This window comes from Budorcas taxicolor, chromosome 9 (assembly GCF_023091745.1).
Source record: "Budorcas taxicolor isolate Tak-1 chromosome 9, Takin1.1, whole genome shotgun sequence".
Lineage (NCBI taxonomy): Eukaryota > Metazoa > Chordata > Mammalia > Artiodactyla > Bovidae > Budorcas > Budorcas taxicolor.
The window spans coordinates 61,017,048-61,035,768 of NC_068918.1; positions in this window are offsets into that span (position 1 = coordinate 61,017,048).

Here is an 18,721-nt window from a genome sequence, read left to right on the forward strand (position 1 = left end):
GTGGCTCACCAAACTGTAACCCTGTCCAATAAATCTGCCTGACAGATGACCTCATAGAAGCTGAAGCTAATAACCTTGAGGACAAACCAGGATTTCTGACTTCACCTGTTGCCCCCAAGTATTTGGAACACTTTTTCATGTTTTCTTAACTTTGTTCCATATTTAATTTTATTAAAAGATGTTACAGTAAATGGCAAACTAATGAGGTTTCATAAGACAAAAATGTAAAATACTTAACACAGCTTTGACACCAAGCAAACTCTCCTTATGTGAGCTAATCTTACTATCTGATCTGCAAAGAAATCACCGTATTCATCATTCTCTCCCATAATCATATATCACTATATGAGAAGGCAACATCTAAGTTGTTGGACTTTTTTCCTTGATATGTACTTTAAGGTATGCCTTCTCCTATTTTCCCTGCACTTTCTGCTTTCTAGAGTAGTCACAAATGTTAGCACAGTAAGAACTACATGAAAAGAAATCGCATCCTCTCTGCATTATTCATGACCTTTGTCACCCAGAAAGGGCTGGCCTAGTTTTCTATTTCCACAGGGACATTTTGCACAGCCCACATTCAGCATGACCATTAGCAGTCATGGCAGGTAATATTTTATTCAGCCAAATATTTTATCCACACAACCCTAAACTAGAAAGCTGTAACCCCTCTTGGGAAATGGATTACAGGAAGTGTACTGTCTTGGGTAGTGTGCCCACTCTAAGATGGATCTCTAAGGACTCTATGATGTAGATGTTTTCCTGTTTAGAACTTGCTTCTCCAGTCAAGGAAGTAGTATTAAACTTCTTCCTTCGAGGGAGATTTCAAAGAAGACTGGCAATACCATTGTCAGCCTAGTCCACTGGTTTTCTGCTTTTCATCTGCTTCAAAATAATCTGAGAAATTTGAGAATAGTCAGAATCCAGGGCCTCTCCACTTGAAACTTTCCTCTTACACTCAGATTCTAACTCACCAGATGGGGGCGAGTGTCTCAAGAATTTACCTTCTTGACTCGTCCACTGGGTGACTCATTGGTAGGTGATGCGTAGCCACAGACAGAGAAACACTGGGAGAGTCCATTTACAGCCTCCCAGTTGAGAAGCATTTACTGGATGTACAGGCTAGAATAGTATCGTGGAAAAAACTAGGTGTGCAGTGTGTTCCAAGAGAATGCAAAATGCTGATGAAATAGACAGGCTTCAAAACATGTCTACATCTTCTGTTTCCTCTCCACGTCTACTATGTGAAAGAAGTAGAGGAAAGACTGGCTCTTGGATGGAGAAGTCAGTGTCTTTAGTGGTTCATTATTTTTAAAAAGACAAAATTCCTATTTTTGTGCTTGTTAATACTGAAATTTGTTTTAGGGGGAAAATAAAAGATTACTTCTTTTGATTCAGTCTATTTATGAAGACAAAGGACTACAAGAAAAGAACTTTCAATTCCTATAAGACTGGCTTGTAACATTTCTAGATCATGGAACTGTACTCCCACTTAAGACTCCCATGAAAGTGAGGAGCTGGTCTCTGTGTGTACAAATGCCCAGGCCCATGAAGTACTGCAGACAATTTCATCCATGTGTGTGCACATGCATGGTCAGACATGTCCGACTCTGTGTGACCCCATGGACTGTAGCACGCCAGGCTCCTCTGTCCATGGGATTTTCCAGGCAAGAATACTGGAGTGGGTTGCCATTTCCTACTCCACTGGAGTTTCCTGATTCAGGGATCAAATCTGTGTCAGTGGCGTCTCCTGCATTGGCAGGCGGATTCTTTACCACTAGTGCCACCTGTGGAGAAGGCGATGGCACCCCACTCCAGTACTCTTGCCTGGAAAATCCTATGGATGGAGGAGCCTGGTGGGCTGCAGTCCAGGGGGTCGCGAAGAGTCGGACACGACTGAGCAACTTCACTTTTACTTTTTACTTTCATGCATTGGAGAAGGAAATGGCAACCCACTCCAGTGTTCTTGCCTGGAGAATCCCAGGAATGGGGGGAGCCTGGTGGGCTGCCGTCTATGGGGTTGCACAGAGTCGGACACGACTGAAGCGACTTAGCAGCAGCAGTGCCACCTGGGAAGCCAATTCCATCCGTGGACACCAGTTAATCTTCCTTGTCCTAGAAATTTGTTCTTTTCAAATACAAATCTAGCACTATTTATCCATTTGTTACTAGACTATGTAAAAGCACTATATTAGATGTGGGGTAGCAATCTGTGCTTTAACAAGCTCATGAAGTGATTCTGATGCATGCTAAAGTTTGATATCTGCTGGCCTAAACCAAAATATGTCATCCTCAAGCCCTGTCTCCCACAGGTTCTGATTCATTTGGGCTGGTGTGGAAGTCCAATCATTGATGCTTTTAAAACCTTTCCAGGAAATTCTTACGGGCAGGCAGAGTTAAGTCTCTGGTTGAAATGTTGGATATGTACTCTCTGGTTCCTGATAACCATCTGTAGCCTCCCAAGGGAGAAAATCCGATGTCCACACCTATGTCTCTGTGGCTCCTGGCATGTAGGGTGGCACTAGCTTGGAGACTAAATGTGTCCAGTACGACTAGGCAGCCCTTCTGTAATCACAAGGGCACTTTGTAGGTAATGTTTCAGCACTCTTCCTCCTTCCAATTAATTTATTGTTTAAGAACTGAAGCCTCAAGTCCTGCTACTGCTAAGTCACTTCAGTCGTGTCCGACTCTGTGCGACCCCATAGACGGCAGCCCACCAGGCTTCCCCGTCCCTGGGATTCTCCAGGCAAGAACAATGGAGTGGGTTGCCATTTCCTTCTCCAATGCATGAAAGTGAAAAGTGAACGTGAAGTTGCTCAGTCGTATTCAACTCTTAGCGACCCCATGGACTGCAGCCCACCAGGCCCCTCTGTCCATGGGATTTTCCAGGCAAGAGTACTGGAGTGGGGTGCCATTGCCTTCTCCACCCCAAGTCCTACTTTCAGGTTATTTAATAAATACTAATTTATCATGCTGCGATTCATGGGGTTGCAAAGAGTCGGACATGACTGAGTGACTGAACTGAACTGAATTTATGTTTTAGAGTTGTTTTAATGGAAAAGATAAAACCCAATCTCTGAGTGATTTATATGACACTAGAAGATAAAAAGGCTCCCAGGACTCCCAGGTGGTGCTAATGGTAAAATAATTTTCCCGCCAGTGCAGAAGACACAAGAGACATGGGTTTGATCCTTGAGTTGGGAAGATCCCCTGGAGTAGGAAATGGCATCCCTTCCCAGTATTCTTGCCTGGATAATTCCATTGACAGAGGAGCCTGGCAGGCTACCATCCATGGGGTCACAAAGAGTCGGACACGACTGAGCGACAAGAAGAGGATAGAAAATCCGTTCCTGGGGTAGAGGTTTTTAGCTTCCAATTGCTGTCCTTAGTGGCAAATAGATCAATTTTTGTTACTGATCAGCCGCTCTGCTAACAGTTTCTGTTAAGACATCTATTTCACAACAAATGGAGAAATCGTTGTTTTGAAGAGCTTGTGGGCTTTCGATTCACATGAGAAGGAATTTTTGCAAGTCACTGTGCTCTGGAATATCTGCATGGCGTCACTAGAATCAGATGAAGGACACTGCTTTGCCCCATAGAGTAATTTTTATTAAATAACGAAATACACATATATATGTTGATCCTTGCGTTGGGAAGATCCCCTGAAGTGGGAAATGACAACTCACTCCAGGATTCTTCCTGGAAAATTTCATGGACAGAGGAGCCTGGCAGGCTACAGTCCATAGGGTCACAAAGAGTTATCCATGACTGAGTACACAAACACGTATATCAGTTCAGTTGCTCAGTCGTGTCCGACTCTTTGCTGCCCCATGGACTGTCACACGCCAGGCTTCCCTGTCCATCACCAATTCCCAGAGCTTGCTCACACTCATGTCCACCGAGTCAGTGATGCCATCCAACCATCTCATCCTCTGTTGTCCCCTTCTCCTCCTGCTCTCAATCTTTCCCAGCATCAGGGCCTTTTCAAATGAGTCAGCTCTTCACATCAGGTGGCCAAAGTATTGGAGTTTCAGCTTCAGCATCAGTCCTTCCAATGAACACCCAGGACTGATCTCCTTTAGAATGGACTGGTTGGATCTCCTTGCAGTCCAAGGGACTCTCAAGAGTCTTCTCCGACACCAGAGTTCAAACGCATCAATTTCTTGGTGCTCAGCCTTCTTTATGGTCCACCTCTCACATCCATACATACTGGAAAAACCATAGCCTTGACTAGATGGACCTTTGTTGGCAAAGTAATGTATCTGCTTTTTAATATGGTCTCTAGGTTTCTCATAGTTTTTCTTCCAAGGAGCAAGTGTCTCAGTTTTATGGCTGTAGTCACCATCTGCAGTGATTTTGGAGCCCCAAAATTAAAGTCTCTCACTGTTTACATTGTTTCCCCATCTATTTGCAATGTAGAGATGGGATCAGATGCCATGATCTTAGTTTTATATATAGTTTTATAATAAAAACAGCCAGTATTAATAATCATAATCAACCTACAATAAATTGGGCCTTTATTTTTGATGCACACAATATTGGACATATTATATACATTAGTTAACATATTCTTCACCAGAATCATTCAAAGTTATTATTTTCCCCATTTTGTAGATGTTATTCAAGGTGGGATACTCAGGTTCAAAACCAGATATTTCTGATTCCAGAATCTATGAACTTTTCACAATATTGCATTCTGTTCCGTCCTATTGCGACATATAGAATCCTAATATTCATATCATGTTTCATCAGTTATCCTATCAGTTACCATGGGGAAGACTCCTATGACAGAACTCCAAACTTCTCTTGCAACTCAACATTTAAAATGTTTGAGGAACTAGCTGCACAAGATTCATCATCCCCCTTCTAGCCCAAAAGAGCTCCTTCTGTCTTAAGCTGGTAAAATGTTCTCATTCAATATTGGATTTCCTTGGCTGTTGTTTGAGAGCCTGTAGACTGAATAACTTATAAAGTCTAACAGTAATTTCAATAATAGTAAGGACTGAATCTAAATATTCATCATTCAGGTTACTTACGTTATGATCATTTGACAGCACATTGATATTTCTTTATTCTTTAAAAACTACTAATGATATAAGAAATTTTCAGCAAATAACTCTAAGGGAATGAAATGAGGTATAAAACTGTTTCCAATGAGCAACATATGTAAATGCATAAAATATTAGAATGGCATAGCAGAATATTAGAAGAATTCATATGTGGGAAGCAAGGTTGTGGGTAAATTCTTATTTTTTTGATATTTTGAATATTTTACTATGGGCACACACCCATTTTAAAAATAATATATTGGTCTATCATCAGTAAGAAAAATCAAAATAGTGAGGAATCTGACATATTTTTCAGTGAATAATTGAGTTGCCTAATTGAAATGATAAATGTCTCTAATTAATCTCATCAGAGATATTCAGATTTGGATATAAAACTTTTCTGAAACTATGTCTGTTTTATAGAAAAACCACAGGTTACTAACACTTTCCTTGAGAGTTTGGTATTATAAAATATTGGTTTATATATATTCATGGTTTTCATGCTAGAAATAGAGTAGAAGGTACTTGGTACAACATATGTTGTTAATAAATATTTGTTGAATGAATGAATAGGTAGGAGATAGTTCCTCAGCTTGTAATACATGAAAATATCAGTCATCTTTTGTTAACTTTCTTTTACCATTGCAATCTTGGATTCTTTTTTTCTTTAATTAACCAGCAAGTATATTTATGAGCATGTCTTATAAGTATTTTAATCATAATTTTCCTTTAGAGGATTAGTAGAAATATGCTTAAAACAGAGATATAAATTCAAACAGTACTAAAACTATTTAATACATGTGTCTTAATGAGCATTAACTTCTTTTTGTCAATATGGAAAAGAGAGCATCAAATATTAAACTTGCATACAATTGCCTGAAAGTCTTGAAAACAGTAGAAGCTTCCTGCAATAGCACAAATCTTCCTGGAAGATCATTTGTAATAGAGTTTGGCAACCACACAGATATTACATAGTAAATACCATTTATATTCTTGCCTTCAATGGCCTTGTTGGCAAAAATTTTGCAACTCTGGAAGTACCATATTCATAAAGTAGACCTCAGTGGGAATGGAAAGTGATGGACATTCTTAAATCCAAGAAAAGAGCAATGACTAGATCCACCCAGTTGAGAAACCACTTGTCCTTACCTGAAGCTGTATTTTTATACTCTTAGGGCTCTCTGGCATTTCCCAGTCTCTATTTGCCACTGTCTTATGAACAATTTAGGACTACTTTTTCAACAGATACAAATAAATCAATCTATGTCATTTCAAGAATATATCAAAGCATCTTAAATTTACTATTCAATTGCTTATTTATTAGGTTGGCCAAAAGTTCATTTGGGTTTTCCCATGAGAACTTTTATGGAAAAGTCAAATGAGCATTTTGGCCAACCCAATATTCTTCCCGTGTTTTAAGATTATGGAGAATTTGAGAGTGCTTTTAGGTTACATGTAATACCTAACAACAAAAATATACACTAAAAATCAGGATCAGATAAAATGAAAGTGAAATGAGCACACACATACACATACTCAACATAATTGGCTACAGGTGGGACACAAATTTAGCTTTCAGCTTCCTGAAAAAGATAGCACCCCCAAAATTTAGTTGAATAGTATTTATTGTCCAAAAGAAGAAAGCTTACAGTATCTAAGGCCAAGCAACACTTCATAGAACTCAGTTTTGAAAGAAATTACTCAGAGGACTGCATGTAGGGAACACTTAAAGATATGACACACAATGGCTTCCATAATATCTCCACTGCAAATACAGTTATAGATGTCATAAGGTTGCTTTTTATTGTGTCTTTCCAAAAAGATCAGTTTCATGATACCAAAAAGCAACCTGGGGAGATCAGTATGCAGTGAATCAAAATAGAGGCCAAGGCTATCACTTTCTTAGACTGTGATTCAAACACTGAATAAGAACTACACTTAAAAAATCAAAATGGATGAATTACTTCACTTGAGATTACTCGTCTATTAATAGATGTAGGTATAAAGTGTCATGGACTGAAGGACGTTCCAGCCAAATACTGTAAGATCAATCAAATAGGGGAGTGGCCAAGATGGCAGAGTGGGAAGACCCTGGGTTCATATCCTCCCGTGGGCACATCAAACTTACAACTGTTTACAGAGCAACTATTGGTGGGAAAAACTGGAAGACCAGCAGAAAAGATCTTCTACAATTAAAGAAATAAAGAAGTAACCATGACACAGTTAGGAAAGGCAGAGTTATGGTATTGTTCTATACCTCCAGGTGGGTAACTTATAAATGAGAAGATAATTACATTTCTCATTGAGCAAATAGTCTGAGTTCCATATCAGGGTCCCCACCTTGGGGATCCTGCAATAGGAAAGTGAACTTCCAGAACATTTGGCTTTGAAAGCCAGTAACACTTTCAGAAGAGCCAGAGGACTGAGGCAAATGGAGACACAACTCTTGAAGGGTGTACACAAAACCTCACAGGCTTCAGAACCCAGGGCAGAAGCAATAATTTGAAGAGAGCCTGGGTCAGACCTACTTGCTAATCTTGGAGAGCCTCCTGGAGAGGCAGGAGGCAATCTGGGGACATGGACACTGGCAGCAGAGCTGCTGGGATGCATAGGCAGTCTCCTACCAAAGGCCACTTCTCCAAGGCCAGGAAACGTAAGCTACCTACTGGATGCATAGACATAAAAACAGCAAACTAGCAAAGTGAAGTAATGGAGGATTATGTCCCAAATGAAAGAACAGGATAAAATCTCAGAACTCAGTGAAGTTGAACTAGGCAATCTACTTCATGGGGAGTATAAGATAATGATTGTAAAGATGTTCCAAGCACTCAGGAGAAGACTGGATGCACAGGGTGAGAAATTAGGAGTTTTTAACAAAGGATTAAGAAACATAAAGAAGAACAAAACAGAGGTGAAGAATACAATAACTGAGATGAAAAATAATAGAAGGAATCCACAGTAAATTAGCTAATAGAGGAATGGATCCACAAACTGGAAAACAGAGTAGTAGAAATCACTGAAGCTGAACAAGACAAGAAAGAAATGAGGATAGTTTAAGAGACAACATCAAGCATAGCATTTACATTATAGTGCATGCCGGAATTAAAAGAGAGAGAGAAAAGGGATGAGAACTTTTTTTGAAGATGTAATAGCTGAAAACTTGTCTAACCTGAGAAAGGAAAAAAACATCCAGGTCTAGGAAGCAGAGAGAGTCCCAAGCAAGATCAACTGAAAAAGGACCATACAAAGACAAATTGTATTTAAAAATGGCAAAAATTAAAGACAAAGAGAGAATAGTTAAAGCAGCAAGGGAAAAGAAAAAAGTGATGTGCATGGGAACTCGCATAAGGCTCTTGGCTGACTATTCAGCAGAAACTTTTCAGGCCAGAAGGGAGTGGCAGGGTATATTTAAAGTGGTGAAAGAGAAAAAACTATAAATAAGAATACTCAACTGGGAAAGGTGTTCATCCAGATTTGATAGAGAAACCAGAAGCTTTACACATGAACAAAAGCTAAGAGTTCAGCATCACCAAACCAGCTTTACAAGAAAAGCTAAGGAGACTTTAAGCAGAAGAGGAAAGGCCCATAGCTAGAACATGACAATTATGAAAGGAAAATCTCATTTTTAAAGGCAAATATATAATAAAGACAATAAATCAACCATGCATAAAGCTTTCAGGAAAGTTAAAAGACAAAAGCAATAAAATCGCCTATATCCAAAGAAGTGGTTAAAAGATATACAAGACAAAAAGATGTAAAATACAATGTCAAAAACAGTAAACCTTGGTGGGAGGTAGGAAAAATACAAGGTTGTTAAAATATGTTTGTACTTGAGAGATCAGCAATGTAAAACAATCATATATATATATATATGTATATACATATATATAGCCATCTACAGTGGCTAATTCTCACTGTATATATACAGTGGAATATAGTCAGTAATTTGACTATATAGTCAATAATTATGTAGTATGGTGAGATATTGGGCTTCCCAGGTGGCACTAGTGGTAGAGAACCCACCTGCCAATGCAAGAGGCGTAAGAGACATGGGTTTGGTCGCTGGGTTGGGAAGATCCCCTGGAGAAGGAAAGTGTCAACCCACTCCAGTATTCTTGCCTGGAGAATCCCATGGACAGAGGAGTTTGGTGGGCTACAGTCCACTGGGTCACAAAGAGTCGGACACAACTGAAGCGACAAAGCATGCACACGTGGCGACATGTTGTAACTAGACTTCTCATGGCGATCATTTTAAACCATATATAAATACCAAATCACTATGTTGTGTAACAGAAATTAACATACTGTTGTGGGTCAATTATACTTCAAAAGTAAACTCATAGAAAAAGAGATCAGATTCGTGGTTTACCAGAAGTGTGGGGTGAGGGAAGGAGGAATTGGCTAAAGGTAGGAGAAGGCAATGGCACCGCACTCCAGTACTCTTGCCTGGAAAATCCCATGGACGGAGGAGCCTGGTGGGCTGCAGTTCATGCAGTCGCTAAGAGTCAGATACAACTGAGTGTCTTCACTTTCACTTTTCACTTTCATGCATTGGAGAAGGAAATGGCAACCTACCCCAGTATTCTTGCCTGGAGACTCCCAGGGATGGGGGGAGCCTGGTGGGCTGCCGTCTATGGGGTCGCACAGAGTCGCACACGACTGAAGCGACTTAGCAGCAGCAGCAGCAGCAGCAGCAGCTAAAAGGTACAAACTTCCAATTATAAGATAAATAAATATGTGAGATGCCATGTAAAACATAATAAATATAGTTAACACTGTTGTAAGTTATAATTGGAGAAGGAAATGGCAACCCACTCCAATATTCTTGCCTGGGAAATCCCATGGACAGAGGGGCCTGGTGGGCTGCAATCTATGGAGTTGCAAAGAGTTGGACATGACTTAGTAACTAAACAATAACAAAGTTATATATGAAAGTTGTTGGGATTAGATTCCAAGAGTTGTTATCAAAAGAAAATAATTTTTTCTATTTCTTTAACTTTGTATCGATATGAGATGATGGATGCTCACTAAACTTATTGTGTTAATCATTTCATGCCATGCTGCTGCTGCTGCTGCTAAGTTGCTTCAGTCGTGTCCGACTCTGTGCGACCCCATAGACGGCAGTCCACTAGGCTCCTCTGTCCCTGGGATTCTCCAGGCAAGAACACTGAGTGGGTATTTAATGCCATAGGTAAGTCAAATCACTATACTGTAGACCTTAACTTTATATAGTGTTGTATGTCAATTATCTCAAGCAAACTGGAAAAAAACACCGTCAAGGACTGGGACCAATTAAGCCAAAAGCCTACCAGCACCAAATTCAAATTTTTACACAACTAGTTGTTTTAAGCATAAACTAAATTAGCACATTCTTAGCTATTTAGAGCTGACTGCCTGCTTCCTACACTTTATCAAACAGCACCCAACATCTGCTAGTCACAGATAAGACAAGCCCTGTGGTTATATAGGCTCTAAGCCACTGATGCCCTTCAGAGTTTTCTGCCCCCAGAGACTTCCTATTGGACTGCTGAGAAACATCACATAAACATGTAAGTCCCCTCTTTCCTGGAAATTTCCTTGCCTTCTCTCCTTGTGGATGTGTCCCCTGCCACAAACTATCTCTAGATTGTCTGGTCCTGGTTCTGTGAGGGGGACTATTTCAAGATGGATGGATGGTTACAGGAACAGGGGTGTGTGTTTGTGTGTGTATTTTCTAGCTCTGTCTGCCAAAAAAGCATAGAGCCAATGATTTCCCAAGATCAATAGGCACTCCTGACACCCAGATCTTGGTCTCCACCTACCATTCTCAAGTAGAAGGAACTGGGGCTCCTTGGACAAATGGCTAGAGCCAGGGTGATCATAGGGAAAGAACAAGTTGTGTCAGAAAGTAAGGAGGTGCTCAATAAACATGGGGTCATTAAAACAAGATGCACAAGTCAACTTGAAACACTGGCCAAATCTGGGATAATCTGAGAACAAAATAATAAATGGTAATGTTTTAGGTCAGGCAGCTATAAGAAAATATGATAGACTATGTGGCTTAACAGAGAAGGCAATGGCACACCACTCCAGCACTCTTGCCTGGAAAATCCCATGGACAGAGGAGCCTGATAGGCTGCAGTCCATGGGGTCACTAAGAGTCGGACACGATTGAGTGACTTCACTTTCGCTTTTCACTTTCATGCATTGGAGAAGGAAATGGCAACCCAGTCCAGTGTTCTTACCTGGAGAATCCCAGGGACAGGGGAGCCTGGTGGGCTGCCGTCTATGGGGTCGCACAGAGTCAGACACGACTGAAGCGACTTAGCAGCAGTAGCAAGTAGCTTAAACAACAGAAATATCTCACAGTTCTAAAGTTCAAAATCAAGGTGCCAGAAAGGTTTCTTTCTTTTGGCTTGTAAGCAGCTGCCATCTCTCTGTGTGCTCATGTGACCTCTTATTTGTATGTCCATGGAGAAAGACAGCTAGTTTTTTCTTTTACAGTTGAAATTGTTTGCATATCTTTATATACCTTTAAACAATGATTCTTATTTTTTCTTTCTAAACTTCTATATATAAAGCTACTCTTCATGGAAGTAATCTAAAGCCATCATTTCTTTTAAATGCATTGATTTTAAATTTTCTCATTTGTATGCAAATATTATATTTATTTTTACTTTTTAATAAAAAATAATTTTCATTGGTTAATTATGCCTCTTAGGAAGAAAAATCTTAGAACTGAAATGGGACAATAATTTAAAGCTAAAATAAAATTATAAATTGCAAGTGGTATTTAAAGTTAAATTGTTTGTCTGCAAGACCTTTTATTAATACCCAAGGCCAGTAAAAAAATCCCATGTGATAAAATTATGAGTCAAATTTTTCTACTTATAGCATGTGGCTATTCTTACATATGAGATCAATAATACTACTCATCCACATTCTGTGACTTACATTGAACAAAAACAGGAAGCAAGTTATTTGATTTTAAAAAAAGCTGGCTAATATGTAATCAATGTTTGCTGCTATTGTTTAGTCGCTAAGTCGTGTCTGACCCTTTGGCAACCCCATAGACTGCAGCCCTCCAGGTTCCTCTGTCCATTGGATTTCCCAGACAAGAACACTGGAGTGGGTTTCCATTTCCTTCTCGAGGACAGCAATTTTCTGGTGTCCCTTCTTATCACGGCAATAATCCCATCATGAGGTCCCCTCTTCCATGAGTTTGTGCTCAGCTGTGTCCAACTCTTTGGATGCCTGCCAGGCTCCCTTATCCATGGGATTCTCCAGGCAAGAATACTGTAGTAGGTTGCCATTTCCATCTCCAGAGGATCTTTCCTGCCCAGGGATTGATCCCGTGTCTCCGGCATTGGCAGGCAGGTACTTTACCACTGAGCCACCAGAGAAGCCCCCTTCATGACCTCATCTAACCTTAATTACCTCCCAAAGGCTCCTATTTTCAAATGCCATGGAGGCTGAAGGGCTCACCCTATCATCTGGAGTTGGGGTATGCCAACATTCGTAACAGAATATGATGACTCAGTACACATAGAGTAAAATAGGAAACCAGGAATGCATGGTGATGTGAATAACTGAATAAATAAACAAATGGAGAAGGAATAAAAACTCCTCTTTAGAGTAGAATTCTAACTAATAAATGTAAAAAATTATGGGAATAAATGATCATCATTTGGCAAATGTCACAGTAATAATCAAGTTTTAGTCAAAAACAATGAACGTTAAACTGAGTGGCTTGAAGTATAATAAAAAACAGGATAAATTCATAAGATTAATTAGCCTCATACAATATTAATTACAAAAAGGAAAACAGTAACTTTTCGGTGGTGAGACCTGGCGAATCCTACTTTAACCAAAAGATCTAAGTCAACCTCAACAGCAATGGGGCAAATCAGCATTACATGCCCTCCAATGTGACACGTTGAGAGTAAGCAATATTACTTTTGTGATATTCTTGAAAAAATGTAAAACTTGAGTATAATCAGAGGAAACCTCAGACAAACCTAAACTGAGAGACTCTTTAAAAGTCTGAAGTTCATGAAAGACAAAGAAAAACTGAGGAACTCTGATAATTGAAGGAGACTAAGGGAAACTGACAAGTTCATGCAATCTGTGATCCTAGGTTCAGCCTCAGTTAAAGGTTGTGTCTACATATTATACCTTTAGTCCCAAATAACAAAAAACATGGAAGCAAGCACTAAATAAAATGGTTATCAGTAAATACCTATTTATTGATTGCTTACCAAGAAATCTAGGTGGGTAGGGCCCTCTGCTTTCATCAGCCTTCCTCTCTCTGAGTAGAAATGTATGCTCTGAACCACCCATATAGTGAAGGTATGCACTTATATACGTCAGAGGAGCTCTACCCTTCACCAGAGAATTTATGGTATAGAGGCTAAAAAAATTGAGTGGTTGCCTGGAGATATGACCTGCGACCTTATAAGAAGATGGCCATGGGGGAAATACAGAGACACAGGGAGAATATCATGTGAGGGTGGAGGATTAGAGTGATGCATAAAAGCCAAGGAATGGTAGAAATGCTGGAAGACTACTAGAAGCTTGGAAGAGGCAAAGAAGGATTCTCATATCTGTTTCAGAAGGAGCACGGCTCTGCGACACCTTGAATTAAGACTTACAGTCTCCTACAGATCACAGGTTGTATTGAAGTAGGGCCCACCTTGCTCTAGTATGATCTCATTTAACTAATGATACATGTATGCAGTGATCCTATTTCTAAATACAACCACATTCTGAGGGACTGGAGATAAGGACTTCATCATATCTTTTGGGGAACGCACTGTAACCCTTAAAAGCCCTGAATGTTTTTAAGGGTCAGTTAATGTTTATACTTTCTTAATATTTCTGCTGTTTTAAATCATCTAGTTTGTGATAGTGTGTTATGGCAGCCCTAGGAAGCTAACACAAGGACCTATGTACCAAACCTCATTCTAGTGGCACTGGATCAAAGTGAAATAAGATGCGGTCCCATCTTCAGTGATATGCTAGATAAGATTTCAGAAAGAGAGAGAGACAGAGAGTGAGAGATGCGGGGAGGGAGATGAAGAGAAGGAGGGAGGAGAGATATTAGTTAAGAGATTTGTGTTATTAGGAGAGAATTTCTCTGATGGGTCAGTGGTAAAGGCCCCACCTGCCAATACAGGAGATGCAAGTTCAATCCCTGGGTCCGAAAGATCCCCTGGAGAAGGAAATGGCAACACACTTCAGTATTCCTGCCTGGAGAATTCCATGGGTAGGGGAACCTGGTGGGCTGTAGTCCACAGAGTCGCAAAGACACACACTTCAGATGTTGCAATAAAAATAATATACCTACAATGAAATTTGAGAGACAGCAATTCTCTATGGACTAATTTATAAAGTTACTAAAAATTCTAGCAGAAGTTTTTAAAAGGAATCCAACAACTTATTCTGAATATATAGTAGATTAGAGATCCATAAATAGCTAAATCAGTTTTAAAAAAGAGAGAAAAATGCTACTCTCAACCAAAAAGTGGTAAGAATACCATAAAACTTCCCTAATAGCTCATAACTCAGTTGGTAAATCTTCTCTAACAGCTCAGTTGGTAAAGAATCCGCCTGCAATGCAGGAGACTCTGGTTCGATTCCTGAGTCAGGAAGATCCGCTGGAGAAGGGATAGGCTACCCACTCCTGTAATCTTGGGCTTCCCTTGTGGCTCAGCTGGTGAAGAATCGGCCCACAATGCGGGAGACCTGAGTTTGATTCCTTGGTTGGGAAGATCCCTGGAGAAAAGGAAAGGCTACCCACTCCAGTATTCTGGCCTGGAGAATTCCATGGACTGTGAAGTCCATGGGGTTGCAAAGAGTCAGACACGACTGAGCAACTTTCACTTTCATACCAAAAAGCCATGATAATAAAGTAGTGTGGACCTGGTGCAGCCATAGGTAAATAAGATAACAGATTAGAAGAAAGAGCTCAGTGAAACAACTGTATGTTTAGGGGAACCTGGTACATGAAGGAAATACTACTTGAATCCATGAGGCAAAATGGATGGACTGCTCAATGGATGTTATTGAGGAAACTGATGAACTCTACAGGGGAAAGAGAATTGGAAAACTTACGCAATGTACAAAGATGGGTATCAATGGATGAAAGAACTAAGCATGAAAGACAAACTAAAGCAAATAGGAGAAGTATAGAGATATATAATTGTGATTTTTGAGTAGAAAGTATTGCTGAAACTTCCAAAATGCAAAGTGCAAGGGAAAAAATTTTCAGCTGCCTATTTTAAAAATAAGAATCTCAAATGATGATATATATAAAATTATCAGATTATTTACAGTTTAGGAAGAGTTAACTGTGAATTACCAGATGTTTAGCTGGTTTTAGAAAAGGCAAAGGAACCAGAGATCAAATTGCCAACATCCGCTGGATCATCGAAAAAGCAAGAGAGTTCCAGAAAAACACCTATTTCTACTTTATTGACTATACCAAAGTCTTTGACTATGTGGATCACAATAAACTGTGGAAAATTCTGAAAGAGATGGGGATACCAGACCACCTGACCCGCCTCTTGAGAAATCTGTATGCAGGTCAGGAAGGAACAGTTAGAACTGGACATGGAACAACAGACTGGTTCCAAATAGGAAAAGGAGTACGTCAAGGCTGTATATTGTCACCCTGCTTATTTAACTTCTATGCAGAGTACATCATGAGAAACGCTGGGCTGGAAGAAGCACAAGCTGGAATCAAGATTGCCAGGAGAAATATCAATAACCTCAGATATGCAGATGACACCACCCTTATGGCAGAAAGTGAAGAAGAACTAAAGAGCCTCTTGATGAGAGTGAAAGAGGAGAGTAAAAAAGTTGGCTTAAAGCTCAACATTCAGAAAATGAAGATCATGGCATCTGGTCCCATCACTTCATGCAAGTAGATGGAGAAACAGTGGAAACAGTGGCTGACTGTATTTTTGGGGGCTCCAAAATCACTGCAGATGGTGACTGCAGTCATGAAATTAAGATGACTGCTCCTTGGAAGGAAAGCTATGACCTACCTAGACAGCATATTAAAGAGCAGAGACATTACTTTGCCAACAAACGTCCATCTAGTCAAGGCTATGGTTTTTCCAGCAGTCATGTGTGGATGTGAGAGTTGGTCTATCAAGAAAGCTGAGCGCTGAAGAATTGATGCTTTTGGTTTTTTTTTTCTTCTTCTTCTTTATTATTTTTTTTAATTTTAATTTTTACTTTATTTTACTTTACAATACTGTATTGGTTTTGCCATACATTGACATGAATCCACCACAGGTGTACATGCGTTCCCAAACATGAACCCCCCTCCCACCTCCCTCAGAATTGACACTTTTGAACTGTGGTGTTGGAGAAGACTCTTGAGAGTCCCTTGGACTGCAAGGAGATCCAACCAGTCCATCCTAAAGGAGAACAGACCTGGGTGTTCATTGGAAGGACTGATGCTGAAGCTGAATCTCCAATACTTTGGCTACCTGATGTGAAGAGCTGACTCATTTGAAAAGACCCTGATGCAGGGAAAGACTGAGGGCAGGAGAAGAGGATGACAGAAGATGAGATAGTTGGATGGCATCACCGACTCAATGGACATGAGTTTAGGTAGGCTCTGGGAGTTGGTGATGGACAGGGAGGCCTGGCATGTTGCAGTTCATGGGGTCACTAAGAGTTGGACACGACTGAGTGACTGAACTGACCTGAACTGAACTTAGGAAAAGTTATTTGCCATATGAAACCATAAGAGATTGTTGTTGTTCAGTGGCTAAGCCATGTCCAACTCTTTGCGGTCCCAAGGACTGCAGCACACCGAGGCTTCCCTGTCTTTCACTATACCCCAGAGTTTGCTCAAACTCATGACCATTAAGTCAGTGATGCCATCCAACCATCTCATCCTCTGTCATCCCCTTCTCTTCCTGCCCTCAGTCTCTCCAAGCATCAGGGTATTTCCCAATGAGTCAGTTTTTTTGCATCAGGTGGCCAAAGTATTGGAGTTTCAGCCTCAACATCAGTCCTTCCAATGAACACTCAGGGTTGATTTCCTTTAGGATTGACTGGTTGATCTCCTTGCTGTCCAAGGGACTCTCACGAGTCTTCAGCACCACAGTTTTTTTTTTTTTTTTTTTTTTTTTACTTTATTTTACTTTACAATACTGTATTGGTTTTGCCATACATTGACATGAATCCACCACGGGTGTACATGCGTTCCCAAACATGAATCCCCCCTCCCACCTCGCTCCCCATAACATCTCTCTGGGTCATTACCGTGCACCAGCCCCAAACATGCTGTATGCTGCATCGGACATAGACTGGCGATTCGATTCTTACATGATAGTATACATGTTTCAATGCCACTGTCCCAAATCATCCCACCCTCTCCCTCTCCCTCTGCGTCCGAAAGTCCGTTATACACATCTGTGTCTTTTTTGCTGTGCAGCTCAATACCAGAAAAATAAACGACCCAATCAAAAAATGGGCCAAAGAACTAAATAGACATTTCTCCAAAGAAGACATACAGATGGCTAACAAACACATGAAAAGATGCTCAACATCACTCATTATTAGAGAAATGCAAATCAAAACCACAATGAGGTACCACTTCACACCAGTCAGAATGTCTGCGATCCAAAAATCTGCAAGCAATAAATGCTGGAGAGAGTGTGGAGAAAAGGGAACCCTCCTACACTGTTGGTGGGAATGCAAACTAGTACAGCCACTATGGAGAACAGTGTGGAGATTCCTTAAAAAATTGCAAATAGAACTGCCTTATGACCCAGCAATCCCACTGCTGGGCATACACACTGAGGAAACTGGAATTGAAAGAGACACATGTACCCCAATGTTCATCGCAGCACTGTTTATAATAGCCAGGACATGGAAACAACCTAGATGTCCATCAGCAGATGAATGGATAAGAAAGCTGTGGTACATATACACAATGGAGTATTACTCAGCTGTTAAAAAGAATACATTTGAATCAGTTCTGATGAGATGGATGAAACTGGAGCTGATTATACAGAGTGAAGTAGGCCAGAAAGAAAAACACCACAGTTTTAAATCATCAATTCTTCAGCACTCAGCCTTCTTTATGGTCCAACTCTCACATCCATACATGACTACTGAAAGAACCATAGCTTTGACTATACAGGTCTTTGTCGACAAAGTGACATCTCTTCTTTTTTAATACACTGTCTAGACTTGTCATAGCTTTCCTTCCAAGGAGGAAGCATCTCTTAATTTCATGGCTGCAATCACTGTCCCACAGTGACTTTACAGCTGAAGAAAATAAAATCTGCCATCATTTCCACTTTTCCTCCATCTATTTGCCATAAGGTGATGGGATCAGATGCCATGATCTTAGTTTTTTGAAAGTTGAGTTTTCAGCCAGCTTTCTCACTCCCCTCTTTCACTCTCATCAAGAGGCTTTTTAGGTCCTCTTTAGTTCTGTAAGAGGTTAATAATTAACTATACAAAATCCCAGAAGTAAATATCTAGGATATGCAAGCAAATCCACAAGTAAAAGATAGGAAGACCATGGAAAATATTCCTCTTAAAATGGACCTTGGTTTCGTCATTTACACATTCAATAAATATTTATTGAGTGCCTATCACATGTCAACACTGCTCTAGGCACCAGGGTTACAGCACATAAATTTCCTGCCCTTAGGAAATTTAAATAG